Here is a 25688-nt window from a genome sequence, read left to right as displayed (position 1 = left end):
CACCCTAGCCCTAGGATGAATTCAGTTCTTTTTATTCTCAGCGAGAAATTCTCCTTTCACTCAGTCTTGCACACAAAATCTCCTTGCTTGTCAAAGTAGCAACCACACTACTTCAGTTGTTTTACTGGCCCAATAGAGATCAGACCATCCTTATCAAATTATTCCTGTCTAGCCAATGGTGTGCCTCTCCGCGTCTCACATGACCACATTTCCCCTATTTTTTTACATAGACAGCAGAGACTTCAGTTCAGAGCCGCGGAGAGGAGCTTTAACTACAGTAGTGGGGTGTGTTGTACACAAGTGGCATACTTGCAAGAGTTATTTTAACGAGTGAAACACATTTAGTCATCATTTTCCAATGGACTTTAACTTCGGTTACGCACTGCAAAAAAAAAAAAACAACAAAGAAAAAAAAAACAGAAGTCCTGATTGAACACAGACTGGTAACGTTTTACTGCTACACTGTAAGTATTAATTGATTTAATATCGTAGTTTAGTTTGTTGTGTTCTGTGAAATGCGTGCTCTAATATTCAACAGAATGAGCACACGATACTGCTCTGTTAATTGACATTCCATTAACACAATTATCGGTCGACTCACACACTAAAGATAAAAATAAATAAATAAATAAAAATAAATAAATAAATAAAGCAAAGAAGCTGAACCGGCGGCATGCTGACCAGAAGTCTATATTCAAGTAGCTTTGTTGAGACAGAACATTGCACAGTATGGACCCTTCGTTATATTGATGTCACTCTTCAGCAATTTAAAAATGTACGGTAAACTCCGTTGACCCTTCGCGCAAGGTTGCTGAACTGAACAGCCGGTCTCCACAGTTGAATTATAATTAGCTGCGCATGAAAAGGGCGCTTCAGGTCACATACTCCAGTCCTACACATTCCAAAACAAAGACAGTTTAAACATACCGCAATACTGATTATTTGCTTTTGTTTTTAACACCAATGTTTTGTTGCGTCTTCAACTTGTTTTTTTTTTTTTTTTTTTTTTTTTGGTTTTCAGTTAAATATAAAATATTTGTTTCATTAATGCTGTGCATAAATGTATTTCTTGCGATTCTGGTACAGTAATGCTGAAAATAATAACACGTATAAACAATTTCATGTTGCAAATTGCGTTCATATTTATATTCACGTGTAGTGTATTTGTAAACCAGCACCTGACATGTCAGAATAACTTCAGGACAATGGCATTTACCGCGACATTTTATTTTAGTTCGAAAGTGTCGCTTTTAAGCATGTCAGCTAATTCTATTTTAGTAATCAACCATGAAGAAAAGCCCACCACTGTGGATTGTTTAATATTTTTTTTTTTAGAATTTATTTATTTATTTTGTTTAGCTTTTATTTGAATGCGCATTAACATTCAGAATGTTTGATGCTGTAAAGACTATAGATCTAATTATGACTAAATATGTCAATCCCATTCCCTATTGGTGTGCTCACTAAAAAAAAGCAGGGGAACACAGAAAGTCACTTCGACCAAGAAACTCGTAAATCTTTTTTTATCCATATCTTTTTTTTTTTAAAAGCTGGGTCTGTATCTTCTTTGTCTGGCTCTTATGTCACATTCCCCCCGCACCCCACCCCACCAACCACCAACCACCGCCCACTGTGAGCCGAGACACCTGAAGGCTAGACATAATGATCAACAGAGCTCGTCAAGCCTGTCTGGACTGCAGCCAGTTTTTTCCCCTCTGCAATCAAGGAGCCTGCACGCAATCCACGCCAATCCTGTTCCGCTGCTATGCGAGAATCAGGAATGGAAGGCTTGCACATACTGCGGAAAGATTAAAGAGAGCACTATCCCTTCCCTCGTACCAGATGCGGGCTCGGCTTTAACCCTCTCGTTTCCTTTTAAAAAAAGCTGTTGTGTTGGTTTTTGTGACGGTAACGCACACCATCGCCAGAAAGCTCAAGTTTTATGTTTGTAGCATTTGAAGCCATTACCGTTTTACTGGTACATCATATACATCGGGATCAGTTCGATCTGTGAAATAAAATAGTAAAAACACCCAAGAGCACTCCACCACAACATACTGTACAGCAGTTAAAATTTTTCATTGTTAATTAAAAAAAAAAGAAAAAACACATCGACCATTACTTTTCTTTGTGGCACACACACACACACACACACACACACACATTTTCAATTCTAATTTGCCATTTGCAGAAATCAGCAGAGCCACGTAAGCCCCTCTGAATCAATCTTTCCTTTCTTTGTCTCCCCTGCAATGCGTTACTTTGAGGCTGGATGCTTTTGGACAACCCAGTTTTTATTTAACATGGGGTGTCTGTAGCAGTGGTACGAGAATGATATCAGTATACTTTGATCAAAACCAGATCATTCATCTCACCTTTTTCTTCCTCTAAATGTTAATATAAGGTGTTTATTTTCTTACCACCTTAAAATGTCTGACAAACAAATAACGTGCTCCAGACATGATCAAATATACATAAAAAGATATACATAAAAAAATAGTCTTTTGAATTAAAACTAAAACTGCATACATAATGTATATTTTTTCACTGACTTTCAGCAGCATTAAGATCATGAATCTGCCTGTTCTAACGAAGAACAGCGATTCTTAACACCTTGACACAAATACACGTTCACATATTTAGTTCAGTTATCAGAAGGCCCATAAGGATAAAAATAAAAATATTATCAATTCATTGAAAAAAAAAAAAGCATGACTAGTTGAGAGTACATATTCTGAAAGAAAGAAAGAAAGAAAAAAGAAAGCCTGGTGTTAACACCTAGGAAGGGAAACACACGACTGTATTTAAATGAGCAGCACAATTGATTTCAACAATTTATAGTATTTTCAAACCTCAGACCACAATTAAAAACAATAACCTGTTTTCTTGCTTTTATTGCACTTCAGTGCACTCCACCTGAAGCCGAGAAGGGAGCACACAACTGCTTTCCAGAGATGACTCATGTTTACAGGGACAAACAGCACAGATGAAAAAGCTACCAATAGTCTACAAAACCACTGAACTGTGAAAACTGCTCCAGTGGACCACACGCTTCTAGACATCAGGTAAAAAAATTTTAAAAAATTAAAAAAAAGTATTACTGTGGTATATTGGGTAAAAGCAAAGGCATTGTAATTATGCACTTTCTTCTGTATTTAGATTGCTGTACTTTTCTGTAGGAAATAATCACAATTATTTATAGGACAAATAAATCCTATTTTAGATCATAACAGTACTGGACTGATGTTAATGTACTGTATGTTGGTTTCTTAGTTTCTGGCATTTACAAAGTAGTAGCATATCAATGCAAGAATAAATAATGTAAGGGAGAAATACTGTGGTGTACATGGTACTGGTGTATGAAGAATCTTTGTTAGGTTCGTGTGGAGATGCTGTCTGCACAATGTGTAATTGAATACGTCCTCATTTCCACAGTGTTGCCCTTTCCCATGCAGAATGAAAGGATTTAAGATTTAGCCTCTATATTCTTCTGGCACGTGGCAATACCCAAGGTTAAACTGAAATAGTATGATTTCTTTTAACAATGCTAGAAGCAGTAGTATTTAATATTTAATATTCAGGCAAATAAGAAATGATTATAAAGATATTTTCTTCAGCAATCCTAATGAATGTGTTTTTTTCCTTTTTACATTCTCTGGTAAAACCTATGAATGATGTACACATTATTTCATGTAATTAATATAAACATATTTATGTGAAAGCCTTAATTTAATTTAGTTTACTATGAATTTATAATTTTTTATTTTGTGGTTATTAAATGGGCAATCGGTACAATATTAAAGGAGTTACTCACACTTATAGTACATAACGTGCAAAGCTTTTTAGGGTATTCATTAACCAATCTCAATCTTTAGAATAAGCAAGGCTATGATAAAACCTAGTTTTAAAAATATTTAATAAGAACCCTGAAGGGGCTGGTTGTTTCCAGATCTTTATGTAAGAGGAAAAAATGGAAAACTGCAGGATAATTGAGCTGCTGGTGATTTGAGTGTATTTATGGATTACTGTGTCTGGGAAAAGAAGAAAGCAGTTGTTGTGAGATGACGCCGCAGGGGTTGTCTGGACTTTTCAGAGAGTACAAAGTCTTGTTTAGTCAATGCCTTTGCTAGGGGCAACCTTTGCCCTCACAAGCTCCTCCCTGCTCCAGGTGCAGCCCCTTTGCAAGTGCCTTGACTTGAAAAGAAGGAATGTGCTGCTTTTTCACCTAAAGCATGGCTAATTTAGCAGAACAAACCTTTGAGGGCTGTAAGATTTGGGGATTTATTGCAACTCTTATTCTCTAATGATGCTCTTTCACAAAGAAGTTCTTAGTTTTTTTTTTTTTTTTTTTAGTTTTTTTAATCTAATTTCTAAAAAAAAGAAATGCTTTTTTTTCTTGAATTAGTTGTTGCAGTAGTACAGTATTCAACTCTTCATTCCTGACTAACCTACACATTTTTCCCAGTTTTATGCATCCCTAATTATGACGGGTTAACAATTTAATTTTTGCAAACGTTTGCGCATATTTTTTTTAAGTGAAAGTGACATTTCCGTGCTCGTGTGTGTTCCTGTCAATAAGGTGGTGGCCTTTCACTTATTTTAACTATACTAACTAAGATCTAATTAAATTACAAAGCAAAAAAATAATAATTTGTTTACCGGTAAACAGATTTTAAATTTAAATCTCTAAAATGTAATTTATTGGCTACTAGCTGTAGATCCTGTTTTTGTAATGAACAATTTTACCCTGGCCATTTGTAATTCAGCAGGTTTAAATCAATTAAATATACTACAGCAGTGGTGCACAACTCAGGTCATGGAGGGCCGATGTCCCTCCTGGTTTTTGTTCTAACTGTACCCTAAATTAGTTAATTAGAGCAATTAAGCTTCTAATAATGTCCAATAAAGTACTTTAGGGTGCAGTTGGAATAAAAACCTGCAGGGACACCAGCCCTCCAGGACCGAGTTGTGCACCACTGTTCTACAGACTGGATTACCAGCAGTTCCACTAATGTCTTTTCTCATCTCGGCTGTGTTACAAACAATTAATTTTAGCACTCTCTGTCCAGGAAAGACAAAGTAAGGTCTTCTAATAATCAATGGAAGACATGGCTATTGAATTGTGGAAAGAGGTGCTGAAAGCACTGTCATTTTATCATCCTCTCTCTCATTACAGAATGACCACTATCTGAAGTATATCTTTCCTACTGGCTTTTAGTAATAACAGAGATCGAATCGCGGGATGGGAAAACCAAAGAATTCTGTGACATCATCCTTAGTCTAAATGCAGGGAGAGGGGTGGAGGGGCAGTATCTGTATAAAATAAAAACTATAGGATCTTCCTGTGACAAGAGTAAGTCTTTTAAGCCCATGAGTACCGTTGCTTAAACAGAGCTCGACACCTGTTCCCTTGAGGCAGTGTTGCACCCACAATGGTGTCTAACTGTTTATCACAGCCTTTTGTTCTTCATAGTCCTATTGGTGAAGATGATGAAACATAACCCAGCTCGATGGTTGCTGTTATTGTCTAGGTGACAGAGGTAGTCAATAACACTTTGAACGGACCCCTGTATTGCTTTAAGGCCAATAGAGGAAGGACTTGAAATTAATTGTAGCCATCAGCAAAATGGCTGGACAAATGACAAACTATATCAGTACTAGTTTTTTAAAACACTTATTTTTATTATTTTAATTTTCAAGAAACTCAGACTTTGTCTTTCTTCATACTTACCTCAGGACGGATGGCTGACTTTAACATTTTAGATGCTGAATCTTATTTGAACCATCGAGTGTTTGGTACTTTCAAAGGATGTGAAGTTGATGGAAAGCATTAATTCCCCTTCACGTCATATACAGTTTCACAAAAAGCATGTTTTTTTTTTTAATCAGAACACGTGGCATCAGTGAAATGTATAAATATCTAAGAATAGAATTTAAAAGCACTTATCAATTCTTAATGTTCACTGGTCTGGAACTTGTCCAGACTGTTGAATCATTTCCTGTAGAACTACAGTTGACCTGGACATACAGAATTTCTCAATTGTAGCAGCTGAGATTTATGGTATTGAGCATTATACAGTGTAACAATTACCTTTATTTATGTCACAACATTTTTTTAGGATTTTGTAAGTAGATATAGTCGTAGTGCATTCCCTATCTTGAGTAACATGTCTGCACAAATTCAGTCACCGTAAAGGATTTTTGGCACAGTTGATATGCACTAGAGAGCAATGTTTTAAATGAAACGCTTGTGTTTTGTTTTGTAGAATTATTATTATAACCTGCAATACTTGTGTTTTAATTTAATAGAAAATACACAATGAAAAAATAGTGTCTGTGTTTTTCTTTTGGAGGTTGTGGGGAGACATTTTTTTAAAAACAATTACATGCACAGAAGTCTGTTTAATTTCCTGTGTTAAGTAATAAAAAGCAGAATGATTCTTAGAAATAGTCATCTCCATTTATGCACCATAACCCTATAGGCTGACAACTGAACTAGGCCTATACATCAGTGACTGTCACCTACAGTGACAATGACATTGGTATCAGAAAAATATTGACATTTTAAAAAACCATGATGATAGGGTATAGGTGGTAGGTAAAATAAATTAATAGTTATTTATTTTAATAAGAAAATGCCATGCTGTTTTCCCCTTTCGATAATTATTTTTAAACAAAAATAGCAGTACCAAATTTCTCTAGATTATGTTAAAAAGTCCCTTGGGTTCACTGAATTCAGGTGTGGTGTGTAAACTCAAAATTAAAGCTATGTCTTTATTTGTTCATCATTTACTTCTCATTCTCAGTAGAAGTTCTTAATATATCATTTCTTAAAATATAATCTTAATATTCCAAATTCCCCCATTCTAGTCTGTCCTTATTTTTAGGTTATTTTAGGTTCTCATGTTTTTTAATTATCTGTGTTATTTATTTAAACATATTTGATGCTATTTTATTTGTCCCTTCTGGATTCTATAAGCTAAACTGTCCAGCTTTACTCTAGGCTCTGCTAGCAGAACAGTGAGTAGCACACAATTGGAAACCAGCACTTCTTGAAGCTTGCCACAGATCTACTCAATAAAATTGCAATAAAGCAGTGTGTAAGTTACCAATGCTGTTCATATCCCTGCACTGAATTATTGTACAGGGCATGCCACACATGACAAACAACATGTAACCCAGTAGCCCTTCAGTCATTAAACCTATCCAATAAAATGCAACAGATTTGTGACAAAGGGGTTCTTGTGGGGTCTCAAGAAGCATGAACATGATTACTGGGTCAGCAGCCTTCCTCAAGGCCTGTGTTGTCACCATTCTAAATTCATGCAAAATAAATTACATACAGTGGATTCAGTTTTCTTTAAACAAGGAGGTAGCCTGTCAGGTGGATTGCATTAAACCAATTTCCACCCCTCAGGGAGGAAAGAAGGCTTCATATTGCGACTATCTTGAACTTTCTTTGCTACAAGCCCCACTTGTACGGGGACTCTCACAAAATCTAGAGCGCAGCCTATGACTGCAGCCTATGCGCCATAGTGTCTGTAAAGCAAAACTGCCACCAGGAACTGCAAGACGACTTAGTACTAGACAGCTTGGGGTGAGCAGGCTTAATAACTCAACATTTATAAACAGTAAAAATAGAAATGAGAGTTCTTATGAACAAAACATCATTGGGAGCATCCTAGGGGTATGTCATGTCAGATTGATTGGTTTATGAATATGAAGATGTTAAAAAGGATCTGTGTTATTGTTACTGTATGCCCAGAGGTTAAAACAGATACGGCTGAGAATTTAATTTCTACTGGACGCCATCTGTAATGGAACTTTAGTAAGGGACTCCTAGAAGTGTACTAACTACTGTAGGTTAAAGCATGTTGCAGTGAACAGGGTTATTTTTATGGACAACACTAGTAAAGACAACAACTCTAACTGCCATTATGCAGCTGGAACTTCAAAGACCACATGACCTCAAGAGCAGCATTGCAAAAACAAAACAAAAAAAAAAAAAACCCCCCCCCCAAAAAAACAGATTGCCGATGAAAGAGTTAACGACACCCACGATTGTACTTGGCCTAGGGAATTACAGAAACCATAAAGTCACATGCCCTCTTAGGTCAGAAGTCAAAGTGAAGGGTGCTGTTGGATTTTGCTTGCAGAGAATCCATAATACTGAAAATACGAAGTTGCCAGCATACAGTATATGGTTAGGCAGTTCATGCCTTCTTATTAACGTGTGCAGTTGATTAAATATGCTGTATTATATGTGTGTGTGTGTGTTTTTTTTAATGTTGTTTGGAACACTTTATTAAAAGCAGACCTTTAGTACATACTGTGCCGACATGCAGTTATCGATAGCCACTTTGTATTTTTTTTAAGGCTGTACAAAAATAAGTTAGGAACTAGATATGTTTGTCTATGGAATTAACTTTTAATTTAAGTTAGGATAATATTAAAATACCAGAAAATGATTTAGAGTGACACTGTGCATGGTGCATTGCGCTTTTTGAAGTTTAACAGGTTCCTGCATTCCAAAAGCATTTATGCTTTTGGGCAGGAACACATCTACAGCTTTGTTGACAGAAATAAATTTCATTTTCTTTAAAGACTGATAAATCTCTCCCTTTTTTTTTTTTCTTTGCTTACAGTACATGTCATGCATACAACTGGTATGTAGACAAGTAACAAAAGTAAAAAAATGTGTCCTAACTCTAGGATAAAGAAATGTCATACCAAAGTGATGAATTATCACATAAACCTTACAGTGTACCCTTGGAGTCACACAAGCCATTTCTCTGTACTTATTCTTGTCTAAAACTTTAGACAAGAGTTTTATTTACTAGCCTTTGTACTAATATTTAGTTATTTTTGGAAGGGTTCATTGAGTATTTATGTGAGTTACAAGGTAACTGTATATGTACAAAATATACATACAAAAACATACAAGCTGATAGTATGTTGCGAGCAAATAAATAAATAAAACAATTTACAGATTTTTCCCTTAAAACTGTGCTAGAACGTTTATATGGAAGGAATACCAGGAAAAGACTCTCAAATCTTAAAATAATACCTAAATCTATACATCCTGTTTAAATAACAGATGTTGTCAAAAAATGTACAGGACATGGTCACAGTTTGATAATTCAAACCTCCTGCTCCTTGTTTTTTGTACAATTCATTTTGTGTGTGAAATTGGCCGCCTTGCATTTAGAAGAGGAATGCACCAAAAAGTCAAGCCTAGAGCTTTTGTATACAGAATGTTCAACATCAGAGAGACATTATTTAGTGCTTTATCACATCAGTATTAATTTCTATAGCATTCCATTGTATAAAACTATGAATGCAGTATTTAGCTGTGTTTCAAATTTGTTAGGTAACCTACTCATTACAGGTTAACAGCACTTAGACAGTGTTCAATAATAATGGTTGAAACGAATTGGCTGATACCAGCCTTAAGCCACAATCAGGGCAGCTTCAGATGAGAACGCACCACTGTTCTTTCATTAATTTCTGTTCTGGCTGATAACAAACATTTAAATGTCTACATTTTATATTTAATTTCAAAGGCAAGAATAAAGCAACAGGTGTTCATCATAGCAGTGGAGCGTTTTCCCTAATCACAATACCATATCCTGGGTGAAAATATTGCGTCATTGAGTATGGAAAAATGCGATCAGCCTGTGCTAAATAAGACATTGTCCTGCTCTGCACAGGGTCGCAGTGTATGCAAAGTAGCTAAATAGCTTAGGTCCCCCCCCCCCCCCCCCCCCCCCATAAGGGCACATCAAACTAACATTTTCCTTCATAGCAGGACACTTTCTTCATCTGTCACATTGATTAATTAACAGATCGCAGCATGATTGCTGTGTGATGGCAGCTTTTAGAGGATGCCAGGGCAGTGTGTTCATGGCTTGTGAGACTAGCAGTGTCATGCCAGTGTGTATTTGACAAAATTAATGAGGTTTAAGACTTACACTGAAACAGGCATTTAAAAATGTCATGTTTATAAATTAGTTTTGGGTATTCATCTGACAGCTGAAATGTGGAGTTTGACAGCCTTACAAAAATGACTAAAAATACTGTTACCAATTCAAGGAATTCTAGCCCCTTCTGTAGGAATGAATAATAATCCTGCATTCTGGTACGAGTAGTTTAAAATGATAGTGGACAGTAGCTTTGTGTTTAGAAGCAGATCTATCCCAGCAGAGCCATTAACACTCTGTGAAAGATACATCTCTGTGTCCCTTGTAGTAGACCTGAATTTGAAGACTTTTGTTCCAATGCAAAATTTGCATTAATTTGTATGACTATGTTTAAAAAAAAAAAAAAAAAGAAATATGTAATTTAGTAGGCTAATATAAGGGCTTTTAAGAACTTGGTGCACTGTAGACAACATTAATAATTCATGTATGCTTTTTTACTGCCTGCATATACATTCATTTTAGAAGTTGTGCGGAACAGTGCCATTACCAGCTTAACAGATCTTGCAAGTTTGTGGTCTGCTTATTTTAGTTTAATGCTTTTGTACATTAGGAATGCTTTAATTTGCATTTTCTCAGCTGAATCTGTTCCTTAGGGCCTGCTCCAATTATTTTGTTTTTTTCTTTGTGAGAGGCAAGAGAAGCACTAAATTAGTCTAGTCATAGCTACACAAGTTATAATTTAGCCTTGGCAGTGATTGTGGAGCCAGTGTAGCTGCCCCCTTTTTAAGCCCCTTTGGTATTGCTGAGTTTACGCAAAACTGTAGGCATGGGAGAAGCTGAAAAAGTAGTGCGAGACCCTCCTCCCCTTGCCTTCCCAGCCGAAGTGACTGTCGAGACATGCCTCGTAATAACTACCAGAGAGGGAAGGAAACACAAAGGCTAACTGTCACTGTTCGCTGAAAATGTAGATTCAAAATGTAGAAAGCTATTGAGGGTGATAAAAAGGACGACCTGTGAGCAGTTACACATATTAGCCTTATTCATGACTCCAAAATTGAATTGCAGGAAGCTGTGAGATGACTGTTCATTGTGTGATATTTGCTTAACCGTTTCCCTCTGTCTTAGCAGCTGCAACTGGAAGAGCTAGCACCCTTTTAGAAAATACAGCTGTTTACAGTTGCATAAATGCAAACAGCCATGCCATCAGAAGCTTTCAGTGAAGGCTGTTTCTGTAAAGCTGCCAGAAGCCCAACTGTGGGTTTATTTGTAGATTATTAAAAGTCACCATTGTTAGATAAATGTGGTTATACCTGGTTTTGTTACATGTTGTTAATAAATTGACCACCAATGTAAAGGTTGCTCCTATCAATCAGTGCACCTTCAAGGCCACTTTCTGGCAACCCTTCCCAATCTGAAGAGTAGGATCTATTAGGGTCTACTGGGGCCAGATTAAGCAGTTTTAATAGTGGGGTCCCACTTGTACAACAATCCTACTTAACCTTTTTCTATTTTAAACTTCAACCAGTATCATTATTCATAATTTTTAACAGTTAGATTAAACTCATTTTAAGTGCTACAATTTAATGTCCTGCCAGACTATGGCATCCAGCATAGATTAAATAGTGCAACGTGTACGGTAGCCCTACTGCAGAATTAGAGATGCATTGTCTGCTTCTTAAAATAGCCTCTAATGGGAATTAAATGTAAAGATCACATTGTCTTCCAAACAAATTATTTTAACAGGATTGTTAGTGAATGGCTTTACTGTAATGAAACAGATATGTGATATTTAGATATTTCTTATTTATATGAGTTAAAACAGAAGAGTATTAGGATAAACTATATTAAAAGTGTAATAATACGTTAATTCAACAGACTGTGTCCTTTGTCTTTGCCTGAAACCTTGGTGATTGCTAAATTAGGAAGAAAACAGGTAAATAAGTAACACATACAAAAAATGAATTGTAGCAAGTCAGAAAATGTTCTGTGTCATTTCAACTATCTGCTGTTTTCTAAATCCAAGATGCCTTTTTAAAGATTTTGTTTTCATTACATTTTGCAGGTTATCAAGAAAGAAGAGGCAGCAATGTGACCAGAAGCTTCCAGACGGCAACTTCAAAGCTTCACTAAACACAACAAGAAGCAGCCCCTCCAGGCTGAGCCAGACGATTAAACAGTTGTGCCATAAAATTAGGAAATGATTAAGGTAAGCTATTTCACCTGACCCAGTTCAAAACCCTTCTGTTCTCAAGGGAGACAAGCATGGCTGTCCCCTCATTAGTGTACATCTGCCTGTGTGCTGGAGTGTTTGAACCGTCTGCCACGCTGATCAGGTGAGAAGGAACAGTGGCATCTCTGGAGAGATGAGAAGTGTCTGGCACATGCGTTCAGCCCCACCTGCCTCTCCTTGGAACACTGAGGCTTCTACACCACAGGGCAGGTTGTTAATTCAGTCTCAACTTTTATCTTTTCTTTTGTCTAATATGTTTTCTAAATGAACTGTTTTAAATGCAAAAGCAATGTGTGGGTATTTACAGAGGCATTTAGATTTTACTACATTAAACATGAAATTTACAGTATGAACCTATGTATATATTAAAAACACATCAGCAGCTTTTACATGGGGATAATATTTCTGCTCAAAGCAGGTGCAATTCTTTTCTTTTTGCCAGTCAGTTACAAAAATAAACTTTTAGCTGTGAACTGGTGAACTGGTGTGTGTATATATTAATATACACACTGTATAATTTGAAGTTAAATAGGTATTTCTACAAAGCTTATAATGCTGTATTTTTATAATATCAAAAGGGAGCTTTTTCCTGGAGTCTAATATTTTGTATCTCATAAAGAATATTTTTTAAAATGTTTTTTTTGTCAGTTTCCTAAAGTAGGATACATTAGAGGGATGGTTTAGGCACTTCTGATCAAACAACCTAGAAAGAGGGTAATTTAAGGGCAGGCGGTAAAGTGAGTACTCCATGCAATCATTTTGGATTCCCAAGATAACTCCACAACCACTTTGGATTCCCAAGATAACTCCACAACCACTTAGTCTTGTTGCATATTTTATCCCCAGTAAAAGCATCAGTAAATAATTTGCAGTCTGTCAAGTGGTCAGACATGCTAGGACTGGACGATTATAGGTAACATGGATAAAAGCGGGTGCCGCAAAGCTGTAATTTCTTTCTCTCTGTCTCGGTCTCTGGTGCTTTCTCTTTTTCTGCGGTAACAGCTGTCACAGAGGGGCAAATTAAAGACTTTGCAAGTTGAAGGCCTGCTTTTCCAACTACAGGCCTTCTTTCGCAAGGGTTCCTGAAACAAATCGGCTATTGCTTTTTTAGATTTAATAACCACTCTGAAGCCACTTTTATTTTACAATCTTCAAACCCTCCAGCTGCTTTTGCTTCCTGTCCCTCCTCATTCACACAGGAATTCGATTCTTCCCTCTTCTTTTTTGTCCCACTGTGTTAACAGTAATTCTCAGGCCTTTGACTACTGTTCCGTGCTGGGCGTTTTCAATCCCGTGCAAACAAAGGAATCTCTTTTAAGGGGAGGAACATGAAAGGGGTTTAGGGTGTAGAGGCACCCTTTTGCAATGGGAATACTCCTTGGCAAGCACGTTGAACAAATAACCTTTTTTAAAAGAAGAATAGTTTTGTTTTGTTTTTTTTGTCAGCTGAGCATTTAACACAGCCTTGTGTTCTGCTTGAACCCAAGGTCTAGAGCTCTCTATTATTTAACTCAGTTTAGCTTTCTACACTGAGGCATGTTCAACCCCTACTTAAATGAATCCTCGACCATGGGTCACAGAATACAAACTGAGAGGGGATTCCTTTCCTCACACTCCACTGTAGCTAATTTAAATTGGACAGCGCATGCTGAGCAAAAAGCAAGGGTTTATAGTATGTTTTAGATCAACCTGACCACATTTCTATGATGATGGACTTTCTGCATTGGAAATCAGTGGGTGCACAGTGGCCTGCTAGGCCAAAATGAAAATGCCTGTGGGAGGGCTGTTTAATGACATGCACCAATAAAACTGCATCTTATTCCATATTATATTCTTGGGAAGTACAACATTCTCTTAAAAGTAGCAGAGGTATTAAATAATTTATTGTTAGAGTTGTTTTTTTAACAGGAGCTTTCTTTAGAAGGAAGTAAGGGGTTAAGATAGTTGAATAATGCACAAAAAATGGCTCTATCGAATAATAGTTACTCTGCACTAAATTGTGAGCCTGGGACATTTTTTAATTGTAACACACAAACTGCTAGGGACCAAGTGGCATGATGGTGGCTTAATGTGCTAGGCTATCACCTTTTGGGTTCCAGGTTCAGAAATTGAATCTGGGCAGAAACATGCTTGTATTAGAGTAGGTGTTTGATTTACTCTAATACAGTTAAAGTGATTATCAGCTTTCAGTGTTAAAACAAACTGACAAAACTGTAGCGTCATCTTCATACTAGTTTCTTCTGTGTTGTAGTAAATGGTCGATATGACCTGTACTCAAACGACTTGTCAACATGTCTTTCAGTTCCAGCTCATGTTAAGTGTGTCCAGTTAGCTAAAGGCATACAAGTTTTATGTTTTTATGTGCTGAGTTTCCAGAAAAGAAAAACAAAACACTCTCCGAGGGGGGGCCATAAGACCATAAAAACTTCTATTTCCTGTCCCTGCACTAATTGGATTGTATATCCTACCTGCTCTCTAATTGTCAGCTTTAAATCCTGGGTGCTTAAGGGCCTTAGGGTCAGTTTTATGGTCTTAGAACCATCAGCAGGTGTTGGCTTTAAAGGAGATTAACAGGGTGATTTCTTTCTGTCAACCATGTAAACTATAATTCCCTTTAAAAGAATACCTGTTAACTCATTCTTCTCTAATCAGATTAGCCTGTAGTTAGATATATTTGCCCCTTAACATTATTGCCCGCAGAAGCCCTCTCCATGTTGGCTAGTGTTAATTTATAAGTTTGATACAGTTTTTTATTGTCTTTGACAAGTGAGTTTAGTCAGTAGAACTGTCACATACTGCTCATGTGCTGAAACTTGACATAGTTTAAACGCTCTTCATGCTGATTGACGGACACAGCCTGTTTTTTTTTTGTTCTTGTTTTTTTTATTTCTTAAGAGGAAGCCAGACAACTTCCCATAACAGTTGCCACTCCTTAACTGTCCTGAAAACATACAGAAGTTAACAAGATATTATTAGGAAAACTAGGTCAAATGGGTGCATTCAGGTCAGATTAGGCTGGGATGTTCCTCTGCTTTTTACAGCTTTATATTCTAAATGCATTTTCAAGACTTCATGGCTTTCGCAAATAATACGTTATATTTGTTTTTGAGAGACAGAAGACTACAGGCACTTTAAAAGGACTGTAAATTACTACTGATATAGTTCCCTAATGTACTTACAGTGATGCCTAGTTGCACTTATCAGTGCTCTGCGTATAGAATATATTAGATTTCTGACCTTTTCTTGTGCCACTGCCAGGAACAGCCTGGCCTACATTGCTTCTAATAAATGGGTTCTGATAACATCTGTGCTAAGCTACAATGGAAATGGTTTAATTCCTCTGGTTGTTCCATCAAACTGAACTGAATTACAAAGCAGAAAAAATAAGGAGAAATACTGTTGCTAGAATAACACCCTTTAATCCAAAATTGGTTTCTGATTTAAAATGGTGGCTTGCGAGATTTTTTTCTTGGTGAGCTGACATGGTGGTACTACATTCAGAAACACGTCTGCAGCTTAGTGTAATTCATAAGAACATACAATATCTAGAATGGATTCCTACACATTGCTGTTACATTCTGTTTGCAACGGTGATCATAATTTGATGCAAATAGGATTTAAAGGCAATTATTTTCAGAATGTAATGGTTGTTTTTGCAGTTGAGATGCCACACAAATACTGACACATGACTGTGGAAAGATTTTTTTTGTGCAAACAATTATTGATTCTAAGCATATTAAAAAAAAAAAAATACAAAAAAAAAAACTTGACAGCAATTCCCTTTTGCGTGTGCGTTTGCGTGTGTGTGAAGGGTAGAACGTGTTTCCCTAATGGACTCACTTTACCTCTTAATGAATTTGGCAAGGGATCAAAGACGTCGATTTAGTAGATGAGCCCTGTAAGTAAAGACCACAAGGTCCTGCCATGCATCTTGACTGTATCCTTTTACTTTGCCATCCTTTTAATGGTATTTAAATTACAGACTTGGAAAAGACATGTTATTAAAACAACAGACGTTCTTTTATTACAATGTTTGTTTACCTTTACCGCCACCACCCTTTCATCTGTGTTGCCTGTAATTTTTTTTTATTTTTATTATTTATCAAATGTTTGAAGTTAGGCCTTTTGAAGTAGAAATGTTTGATCACCTGTTTAAGGTGTAGACTTTTGGGGATTCAGCCTCTTGAAACAGATATTCTGTCTTGCAGTCTGTGGGCTGCCAAATTCTCTTGGCACATCCAGTTGATGTGCGCACGCCTAAATTCAAAAGGTAAGCAGTGTTTATAATAGCTCTTAAGGATTAGAAAAATAACAGCAACCCAACTGGCTTCATGCTGGGGTAGGCATTGTCATTGTTGCATTTGCTGCACAGTTAATGTCTGTTTATTTTTTAGTTCTCCACTCAAGACTATAATGCTTACTGGTATCATTTACATGCAGCATTGCTTTGTTGAATGCACTGTTTAATAATAGTTTTAAATTATGACTTGCCTGTGGTATGGCCTGTGCCGTTTTTCAGGTTCATTCCTTCTGGGGTGAACCTTCAAACACTCAACTTTCAGGTGCGATATGAAGAAGCAGATGAACCTTCAAACACTCAACTGCAGGGTTCGATATGAAGAAGCAGGTGTCCTTGTGAAAATAAAATGTGGTTAATTGAAACTTTGCTGTAGTTCATTTCAACGGATGATGTGCAAATGAACGACCAATTTAAATAAAGAATTGTAAAAAAGTGAGAAGAAAAACACCATTGAATTCAGACTTACTGTTTAGTTAGTCCAATAAAAGGTATTACTTCTCCTTCTCTTTGTCTATCATCTCTGGACTAATACATCTACCATTTCATCTGTCTAAGACTTTGCTGTGAAATTCTTCACATGCAAAGTAATTGAGATCCGTGCATTTTTCATAATACTACTGTTAACTAAGAAAACCATATTACTTTCAACATACAGATAATTTTAACTTAATTACCATTCTTAAGCAGTTTGCGTCTACTTTAGGTAGTGACAGAAGTATCAGTCCTACTAGGAAGGATGAATGTACCTCCAAAGTCTCACTCTATTATTATTATTATTATTATTATTATTATTATTATTATTACCGTAAAACTTAAAATAATCGCTGGGTCTCAAATAATCGCCTGTCTCCAATGCCCACCGGGTCTGCTGGCAAATATTGTAAATAAACGTCGGGTCTCAATTAAATGCCGGGTCTCTGTCATTGCCATTGAAGCTGTGGAAGATGAGGAGAAGCTTGAGCGTAATGAACTGCTAATAAGTGACCTCGATGAAAGTGACTGTCAGGATTAATAAATAATAATAATAGAAAACAATTTAAGGTAGGCCTTAAGAATGTATATTTGTATATTTTTAATGCAGTTATTACAATATTAACAGTTTAGATAATTTTAAGCGTGCTGAAAGTAGGCCAGATACAAACCTCTTGGTGTAGTGTAACTTGTTTTGTTGTATTAACAATGTACAAGTGTGAGATTAAACAATAATTTATTTTTGATAATGATAATTATTGCTTTTATTGTTCATGTTTAAAAACTTTTTAGAAGATCTTCTTCTTATCCTGTAAGCGTAGCCTACATACCTGTGTTCTGCTATCTACAGTGCTTTTTCTTTTTAGTGAATTTAACTGTTGTTGCTATTATTATTATTATTATTATTACTATTATTAATAATGGTAGATGTAAGTTTGTTTTTAAATATTGTATCTTTGTTAGCCAGTGCATAAAAAAAGACCGAAATAATACTTTAGTTTTATACTTGAGGGTGTACAATACAGTGTAATTTTGTTATAAAACAAAACTGTTATTTCGTTTCCACTAACACACAACATTTTAACAAAGTTGCTGGAGTGTTTAAATTGAGTTACGATGTTGCTACAAGGTTGTGTGTTAGCAGCTTCTCAATGACTGTATGAAGCATGTGAAATGAGTGATCTAATATAAACACTGGTCTCCAGTAATCATCTCCAATACATGCTGGCTCTGCTGGCAAATATTGTTAATAAGTCAAGTTTCTGTTAAATAACATGGATCGACTTTTGGAAAAAAAAGTTACAGTATATGTGAATAAGGTTTCTAGCAGATGTCAACAGTTGAGTATTGATTCCTTTGAGCAAATCCATGCTGATTATTGAGTGGGGAAATGAGGAGACAGATACTTTAAAGGTCAGTCTGCACTGGAACTCCATCTATTAAGATTAATTTCAATGGGCAGAAAACACTGACTCATTGTACCACCAAAAGCAGGTTGACAACTCCATCTCAACAGATCACTTCCGTGTGATTTATAGAAAAGGGCAGCAGAGGCTTCTAGCTCGACTGAAAAGTAGGCATGTAAGCGTCTGCAAAATTATTTTGTTTTAACTAACAATAAAGGTGAAGTACCTCATAAATGACATATTTCTAAGTAAAACATGTCCCAATACTTCTGCTTATTTTAGTTTTCAAAGATTGTTAATTGTGTAATATGTGAAATTAGTACCAAGAGAAAGGGTGCTTCCATCTGGCAAATTCAGTGCACGTGCTGTTCTACTGTTGAGACAGCATTATTTGCAGGTTATATCCACTATGATCACATATTCAGCTGCATTGTAGAGTCAAGCCATTACTCGGTATAGATATAGGAAAAGGTTGCTGATATTTTTATGCATATGGCACACAATTCAGCCCCATACCTTCTCATTTTTAACTTCTTTAAAATTCATGATGTTCTCCTGGCTGAACATCATTCTGTACTGTAAGTTAAAACAGTCCATAGTGTGCACTGGTAATCTGGCAAAGGATGTGGCACTAATTCTACACTGTTGGCATTGTGTATCTAAAAGAGGCTTGGGATTGAATAAAGAATCTTCATATTTTATTAGAAACGGGTCTCTCCAGGTCATGCTTCAGACTCCACAGAGCAAGAAGCAGGGGAGCACAGCTTCACTTGACATGTGAAGAAATAGATTTATTTCAGTCCTCCATTTTGTTTTTATATTAAATTATCACATTGTTTTGTCGTAAAGACATTGTTCAACTTTACCGATCCTGCATGTCTGTAATTTATTGGTCTACAGCGAACCTGAAGCAAGCAGTCTCCTGATTGCGATAAGGATCTACACAGTCTTGATTTTATTGGTGTCTGAAGCTAGTTTTTGTTCAATACAGACACTGTGAATGTGTAACATTCCCTATACACAATAGGCAGTGACTATCAAGTGCTGCATTAGCCGAAAATGGTTTTGCAGAAATAAGTTCCTACTTAGGCATTATTGTACAGTATTTGACTGTAATGTCTTAGTATAGTGAAAGCTGAACACATAGCCCATGTTTTGTGACAATGCTTATGTAATTAAAAGAAGGAATAAGGCTATTATTGATTTTTATCCTGGTTTGCTACTGGAAAGTATTTTACTTGGGATTGTTTGATTCAGCCTTTTATTAGAAGTAATTTAAAGGTATATTAAGCGGAACATCACATTAGCTAATGATATATAAAATATCAATGTGCAGGCCCTAGTTGGTTTTTTTGTTTTTTTTATACGCATTTTCCAGTTGCATTAAAAAAAAATCAGTCAGGCTTGTGATCAACTCAATTGCTGTAGTTAAATTAATAATTAAGAAAGAGTATAATCAGGCAATGTTGACAATAGAAAGAAATAGAATGACATATTGTTATGTTTGTATGGATTTTCTGCGGCTTATAGCAGCCTGTGAGGGTGTCTGAATTAAATCAGGAATTTCAGGACTTTTTTAAAGGAAGTGATAGATGCAAGTAGAAACTGAAACCATAAAGATCTGAAGACAGTTCTACCAGAAAGAATTAACTGGGGGAGAGGAGGGAAGGGTCTATTATTCAAAGTGTAACACAATCCAGCTGAACTAAACCACAGACACTTAAGACTTCCAAGGGGAACACTCACTTCCAGTTACTGCAGAAAGTCGATCCATGATGCTGTTGGAGGCAGTAGCCCCAGTAGAAGCCCTTATCAGGCAGACTCTGCTTCTCAGATTTGGGTTTGCAGGCTCTGGAGAGCTGCCCGCTTGGAGTTGGCTCATCCTTGGGGGCATGCTGTGCGGCTTGGCTGTGAGCCCCATCACCCTCGGGCTGTCGGCACCAGAGGGATTAGGGAGGAAAGAGGCTCGCTTCCACAGGCCTGTGTATAGCACAGTGCATCGGCTGCAGCCTCCTGCTCACTGCAACAGCAAACGCTTCCACATAGAGGTTGCCCTGACAGTGACAGCTACTATCACTGGGTTTCACGCTGCTATGAGCAGCACATACAGTAAAGCCTATACCCTTGTATATGTGTGTGTGTATGTGTGTGTGTGTCTATATATATATATATATATATATATATATATATATATATATATATATATATATATATATATATATAATGTGTGTGTATGACTAAATCATGCAGAGAATAATTGTAACATACATATCATACAATATCGTAATCATTTAAATTCTGTTTTATCTGTATGTCCTTCATTTTAGTTTTGCAACTTCCATTTAAAATTAAGTGGCTGCTAGTTGTGCAATTTACTGTATGCTACCCAACCCAACAGTTTTAATGTTTGTCGTTCATCTCTGTTGTGTATGGCGTCCACATTATTATTAAAAGGGGTTTACAGAATAAAGTACTTGAATTTTATGATTGCATTAGGATACATCACATATTCTCCTAAAAGCTGATGTAATAACTTCATAGCATAGATGCAATTATAATGTTTTGTCTCTTTATGCAAACATTTCCCTGTGTACAGGGTAGCACATGTTGCCTCCTGTAAATCATTTGGAACTTGGTCATAAAAAACTTATAGTGTGTTGAGTCCAAAACAGTGTCTTTTTTAGTCTCCTTGCCATGTAATGCCAATGTTTCGAATTCAACAACATTCGATAGAAGCGGTATATCGATGAATTCCATTTTATTTTACGTATATATATATAATATATATATATATCTATATATCATATATATATATATATATATATATATATATATATATATATATATATATAATATATATAATCATTTGAATTGAATTTGCCTTGCTTTTTCTTTTTTTTAAAACACGTAAGGGCTTTCTACTGTCAGCTTCCTTCAACGTGTTGCTAGTGTCCTCATTTTTATAGAGCAGCATAAGCCCCAGGCATTTTCTCTTTAGTTGGACAGATGCACAGATTAGTCTGGAGGGCACCTCCGCTTGTCCTGTGTGATTGTCCCCAGTCCCTTCTGCTTTCTCTTGTGAAGCATCAAGCGGACACGTCTTCTCTGAGGGCAGCACACATCAAGCAGACAAAAGTTCATGTCAGGTGGCTCGTTCAGCTGCTGATTAGCTTAGGCAAGGAAGGGTTTGTTCTGAAAGCTTGTCCAGTCCCCCCTTCCGCAGCCAGAGAAAGCTGCTGCCCCTGGCCCTGCAAAGTCATCTGGCATCATTGTGTACAGTGGGTACATTCTGAAGAGAAATGACACCAGCATTAATGTCAGTGTTACTCTCAGAAACTGCATTAAAACCAACAACACAAAAAATGCAGAACTCCTACCACTTTATGCCCTCAATTAATGCCCTTTCATGCTAGTTACTGTCTATCTATGTGTTAGATACTTGTCAGCTGGCTTTTTTTTTTAAGTCTAGACTACTATTATTCTCTAGTTTCAGGTGACTCCCAGTTTCAGGTGACATGCATCACCTTCTGCCTTTTCTTACTATACTGTAGTTCTCTAGGGCACTAGCTGTTTTCTGTGTTACTGTGCAATTGGAAAAGTCAGTTGTATGGTCCTTACTAGTTAGTTGTGCTCTGATAGCTTTCTAGTCCAATAGCACAGTATCTATGTTCATTTAAATGGATGTTGAGATTAATGTGTTGTCAATTTTTTTTTTTGCTGAGATCTAGACTAGATTTAAGTTAGGACAAAATGCATTTTCTACACCAGCACCAAATAAATGCTGCTGTGTACAATTTCAATATGAAGGTAATCAATACTGATTACCTACTTTGTACAATTTTGCCACATACTGAATATTTCTGGCACATAGCCAGCTCTCCTTAGTGAAACAAATAATAGAATCCCCAAAAGTATGTGATTTGTATATACCTCCGTAGTTGTCTGTTCATTCCTTTGGTTGCCCTAAAGAACCAGGTTTTGATGAAGACAGAAGGCATGTTCCATGGTTGCTTGATGGCAAGTTAATTAGGACAAGATGTGCCTTTACAAGCGATAGTATAAATGTAAGTGGACTTTGCAGAGAAAACTAGCATATTTTACACAACCTGGCACTAGTACGGTTTTGCACCATACATAAATAAATCTGTATCTCATTAAGAAATGTACATTTGGCACAGTTCTCTTAGTTCCATCTATACCAGACCACCCTGGATGTTTATGTGAATGTGTGTGACTGCATGGAGTGTGTGTCTGTGTCAGCAAAGTGAAGAGAGGAGGGCTTGGTTTGCTCTGGCTTCAGAATTATTGATTCCTTATTTAAATACAGTATCCTCTAAAAATTTTCAGTGAAATGCTGTGGGTCTGATTTTCAAAGCATGGTAACTTGTGTTGAGTAGGTATACCTGAATGATTTACTAAATTTACAGAAAACCACATTACTTGTTTGTAAAACAGCTTAGGAAAATCAGGCACTTTGTGAGTGAATTCAAGTTGTAGTCTGCTTTCAAATTAACATAAACCAGTATTTTTTTCTTATTTTCTTCTTTTAAATACAAAACATAGTTACTTACCGGGCTGAGAATCTGACCTTTAATGATTTTTGAAGAATAGGATTTCTGTTTGCTGACATGCTGAAAAATTTGTCATGTATTTCACTGTTGATCACACATACGCCTTTTTAATCTACCATATTTTCCAAATTATATGTTTATTCTGGGTGTTTTTTCCCAAATATTTTGCAAATGATATGATTCATACTTGGTGGGTTTTTTTTCCATTTCAGACTACCAGCTTTGTTTCTACCTTGCAACAAAAAGCCACACCTCCTTCGTAATTAGTGAAGTTGTGGCTCAGCCTTTGGAACCATTTACATTCACGGTAATGCCATCGACATTCACGGTAATGCCATCTACATTGTTAACCCATCAGTTTCATTACAGATATTATTACAGCTGCGACTTTCACAAATGCAGGTGTTTAATATGAAACGGAAGAAAGAGAGACATTGAAGTAACTATTTAAGTTATTTGTTGAATATTTGTTGAAAAGCTAATTATTATTTACTCCTTAAAGATGATATATACCTGTATGGGGTTAACTGCAATTTATTTTTGTATCTACTATGGAAGATGTATTTTAAATTGTATTTATAACTGGCTATATTGGAGACAGAAATAAAATCCCTATGGTTTCAGATGGAGGGCTCAACTCCAATCAGATACTAAGTTAGTTAGTCGGACCTGCTAATTTGTGACCTGATTGGAACAAAAAACCTAGACTAGAATGGATCTTGACAGCCAGAGTTGTGCACCAGTGCCGTAACTGTCCACACATCAGCAATGCCCCCTAAATTTGAATCTGAATAATCAATACCCCCAGCATATTATATAGTGGTAACAATAGCTTTAACAGCAAGCAGTATTAATTAATAACATCAGTCTGATGTTGTCCGATAGCATTATGCATTTATAGAATCTACCCTGTATGCCAGCTCATCTTTTTGAGCAAAGTCATGCATTGGCATCAAAAAGTCTGCCTGTGAAAGTGTGTTGTATAATCTAATGCAAGGTAGTCTGATAAAGCCCTTCTATAAATGAGCATATTGAAAAAGAACTTGCACGCCCCAATTTTCTCTTTGGTATATTTCCTTTTTTTGATATTCTCATTTATAGTAGGGTAAGCTACCACATTGAAGATTTTTGAAAAAGAATAACAGTGACAGCACAGCAAACAAATCAACAAGAACTATAAAAGTGAGGACAGTAAAACCCAGTGGTTTCATTTAAGACCATTTAAATCAATACCTCACTTGTAGAAGAGATTCACTTACATCCACTGAGAATCAGCCTTGCTCTGTGGCGCCTCTTGTTTAATGTCAAAAGTTGATGGCTCGTGGCCAAACAGTTATTCAGGAGAAATTGTTATGATCATCCTCCACATAATGGAAATGTTCAGACTCTGCAGAAGTTCTAGATTATACTTCCCACAGGAGCAACTTTGAGTCAGTGGGATCAAGGAATGCCACTGTGAAGTGGGGGTTATCGTGGGAAAACCTCTTAAATCTGATCCTTTGATTCATTCTCCTCTACTTACAGCCAGAAATGAAATTTCTTGTTATGTTTAAACATGGTAGCACATTTATTTTTAGCATATGCTATTATGCCTAGTTGCCAGGTATCATGTGCCATGTATTGAGTTTACAAGCTGCTATATAGATAACAATAAATCAAATCCTATAATGTTAAATTCAACGTACATGTTAGTTGATGCCTCTGTTTACTTTCTTCCAGCCTGGCAATACACAGACAGTATATAAACATGGGTTATTAATCTATAGTGTTCAGTGTGTGTGTAAAGTATAATGCCCGTGTTTAAAACAGACATTATAATAACCGGTTACACTGAAGAATCAATGCATTTTAGTAAATATGTATGCAAGAGGAAAAAGGGCATTATTGCTATGTGTTTACCAGGGTATGAAACCCCTATAGATTAGTTTCTACTGAAGTGAGAATATTTATTTGAATACTTAGCTGAAGGCAAACATATAATGAGACCCTGCATGAGACTGCTTTGAACAAAACTGCCTGTGATCTTAATATTGTTTCTGTACCTTTCTGTTAACCTTTAAATCTATAAAGAATGTTATGGCTGGATCATCTGAAAGGGGTGTATCATTTGTGACCTATGCTGATTGCCCAATTCAGTTTACTTTCTGCCTTGTAAAACAAGACAAAGTAGAATCCTGGTCTCTCTTCCATTTTTTTTTTTTTTTTTTTTTGTTTAAATAAATCCTTACTCATTCCTATATTTCACCAGCTCGTTTAAAGACGATACCGTATGTGTTTGTTGGTCCAGTCACGTTCTGCCATTCACGAGGCAATTGAGCCATATATGGGTTATAAAGATAAACTACAGCTACGGACAAAAATGTTGCATCACCTAGAATTTTATGAACATATTTTATATATTTTATTTGACATCATGTAATCAAATAACATTGTATCACACTGGAATCCATAATAGTTATGCAGTATATAAGTTCCAAGTACAAGTAAATAAAATGATCAGAACTGGATCACTGGTATATTTCATCCCCAAGTCTTTGGGTGCATGGTTAATGTTCAGGATTAATAACATACTTTATATATCATTGCTTTTCTATCTGCATGCCCGCTAGCCGCTCGCCACGTCGCCAAAGTGAAACATTTTCCCTTGTGGCTCAACTATTTTTCAAGTTCGCCACGGTGGCTAAGGCTTTGAAAAATGTACTTGTGTCAGACTGCCAGCACGATTACTTTCAGCATGTGCTGGTAGATGAATCAATTCAGGCTGTTTAGTTTGATTTGATTTCGCTCAAT

The 25688-nt window shown here is 36.3% G+C and overlaps 1 long non-coding RNA gene across 4 annotated transcripts in view; it reads left to right on the top strand.

The window, feature by feature from the left end:
* Positions 1-236: 236 nt before the first annotated feature.
* The window catches only part of LOC121331008, a 31099-nt gene continuing 5647 nt past the window's right edge, over positions 237-25688 (top strand). Inside the window, exons 1-5 of one of the 4 annotated variants that reach the window (XR_005951932.1) lie at positions 237-464; positions 2907-3065; positions 11983-12126; positions 16359-16420; positions 23111-23226. This is a non-coding gene — a long non-coding RNA (uncharacterized LOC121331008). The remainder of the gene's footprint in view (positions 465-2906; positions 3066-11982; positions 12127-16358; positions 16421-23110; positions 23227-25688) is intronic. The other 3 variants (XR_005951930.1, XR_005951929.1, XR_005951931.1) reach the window with 3 other exon arrangements.

The sequence above is a fragment of the Polyodon spathula genome, chromosome 18 (genome assembly GCF_017654505.1).
Source record: "Polyodon spathula isolate WHYD16114869_AA chromosome 18, ASM1765450v1, whole genome shotgun sequence".
NCBI lineage: Eukaryota > Metazoa > Chordata > Actinopteri > Acipenseriformes > Polyodontidae > Polyodon > Polyodon spathula.
The sequence above is the reverse complement of the archived record's forward strand: the minus strand, read 5'-3'. Positions and strand labels throughout refer to the sequence as shown.